We start from the raw sequence: 2,463 nt of genomic DNA, 5'->3' as shown, positions 1-2,463 counted from the left end.
GGGATGAGCTGCCTCCCGTGTCAGCTCGTCCATCATTTGGGCGAGTTCTGATTAAACTGGCTGTGTGCACCTTAAAGATGCAGAGGCTGGGGGTCTTTCCCCTTCTCCTTGCACCTCCCCTTCCTGCATTCGCTGCAATTATTCATGCATATTCCTGTGCCGCTCACAAGGCGGATCACATGCTCCACTGTCTTCCCAGCACCTTCCCACTTTGCGTATAGATCATTCGCAGCTTTTTTGTCCGTCCTGTGAATTTTCACGCGCCCAAGTGGTAAGGTACATTTGTTGAAGCCGTAGATCGACTAGGCATAGAGAGATCCGGTGAAACCTTTTACTCACCTAATCCCGAGTCCGAGTAACTCCCTGCTCCGGCCATCGGTGCCGGTGTAGTCGTCGGAGATGCGAGAGAAAGGTGTGGTCGTGGGTGGTGCTTCCCGCGAGCACTGCGCTAACCCTAGATCGGAAGGGTGGGTAGGTGGGGAGTCTGGCGGCCCGGTGAACCCCGTACCGTGCGCCCCGGTCCCCATCACTTTATTTATAGCGCAGGTCACAGGGGCCCACCAACCATAGCGGGTTGGGCGCCCCTGATCAGGGCGCATAGATCAAGGGTCCGGTGGGCCGGTGGGCCCACGCGGAAGAGATCAACCTAACATTCTCCCCCTTGATCTCAACTTTCACTTTGACTTTATACTTTTATTTGTTCCATCACATATAGGCGCGTAGAGCATGTCTCATCGTCATAGCTTAATTGCCGATAGAATCATACAGTCACAACACACCTTTTGTTTTGAAACAAATTCATTTACTTCTCGGCCTCTTATTATTCAGGAATCATAGGCTTTCCATCAAACCCATGCCGGCTAAGTGTTCCTTGAACACACTGGGTGGTAAGCCTTTCGTTAGCGGATCCGCAAGCATATACTTCGTACTTATATGCTCGAGACTTATAGTTTGATCCTGGATTTTATCTTTCACAACATAATACTTTATATCTATTGTCTTGGCAGCATTGCTGGACTTGTTGTTGTGAGCATAGAATACTGCGGGCTGGTTGTCGCAGTATATCTTTAGTGGCTTGTGGATACAATCTACCACTTTCAAGTCGGGTATAAATTTCTTTAGCCATATCACCTGCCCGGTGGCTTCAAAACATGCTATGAACTCTGCTTGCATCGTAGACGATGCAACTATGGTCTGTTTAGAGCTTTTCCATGAAATAGCTCCCCCTACGAGAGTGAACACGTACCCAGACGAGGATTTTCTATCATCTCTATCTCCCGCAAAATCGACGTCTGAGTACCCTTTTATCTCTAGGGAATCAGATCGCCTATATGTCAGCATGATTTCCTTTGTGCCTTGCACAGAACGCAAAGCTTTCTTTGCCATCTTCCAGTGCTCTTGGCCTGGATTTGCTTGATATCTACCGAGTACTCCGGTGATAAAAGCTAAGTCAGGGCGTGTGCACACTTGTGCATACTGTAAACTTCCAACAGCCGAAGTATACGATATTGTTTTCATTTCATTGAGCTCGTACTGATTCTTAGGACATTGATATTTCCCAAAACTATCGCCCTTGACTATGGGAGCAGGTGTGGCTTTCCTCTTATGCATATTATACTTTTGGAGAACTTTATCTAAATATGCTTTCTGTGAGAGTCCTAAGACTCTATTTTTCCTGTCTCGGTGAATTTCAATGCCCAAAACATATGAAGCTTCACCAAGGTCTTTCATGTCGAAGTGTGAGGATAAAAACTTCTTTGTCTCTTGTAGTAGACCAATATCATTGCTTGCAAGCAAGATATCATCCACATACAAGATTAGGAAAATATATTTCCCATGTTTAAACTTAGCATAAATGCAATTATCCTCAACATTTTCTTGGAATCCAAATCTTTTAATGGTATCATTGAACTTGATGTACCACTGTCTAGAGGCTTGCCTTAGCCCATAAATGGATTCCTTTAGACGACAACCTAGATCTTCCTTGCCTTCCATGATAAAACCCTTGGGTTGTTTCATGTAGACATCTTCTTCTAAATCACCGTTTAGAAATGCCATCTTTACATCCATTTGATGCGGCTCTAAATCAAAATGAGCAACTAGTGCCATTATGATTCTGAAGGAATCCTTACAAGAGACCGAAGAAAAGGTCTCATTGTAATCTATCCCTTCTCGTTGTGTAAATCCTTTTGCCACAAGTCAGGCTTTATACTTGTCTACATTCCCATTAGAGTCATACTTTGTTTTGTAGACCCATTTGCAGCCTACTGTCTTTGCTCCTTTAGGAATAATCTCTAAGTCCCAAACATGATTGGAACTCATCGATTTCATCTCATCTTCCATTGCCTCTATCCATTTTGATGAGTGAGGGCTTTTAATGGCCTCCTCATATGTGGTGGGATCACCTTCCATATGGGCCATTTCTGTGTTGTATACTTTATAATCAGTAGAAATAACAGGTCT

The sequence above is a fragment of the Hordeum vulgare genome, chromosome 5H (assembly GCF_904849725.1).
Source record: "Hordeum vulgare subsp. vulgare chromosome 5H, MorexV3_pseudomolecules_assembly, whole genome shotgun sequence".
NCBI classification, from domain to species: Eukaryota; Viridiplantae; Streptophyta; class Magnoliopsida; order Poales; family Poaceae; genus Hordeum; species Hordeum vulgare.
The sequence above is the reverse complement of the archived record's forward strand: the minus strand, read 5'-3'. Positions refer to the sequence as shown.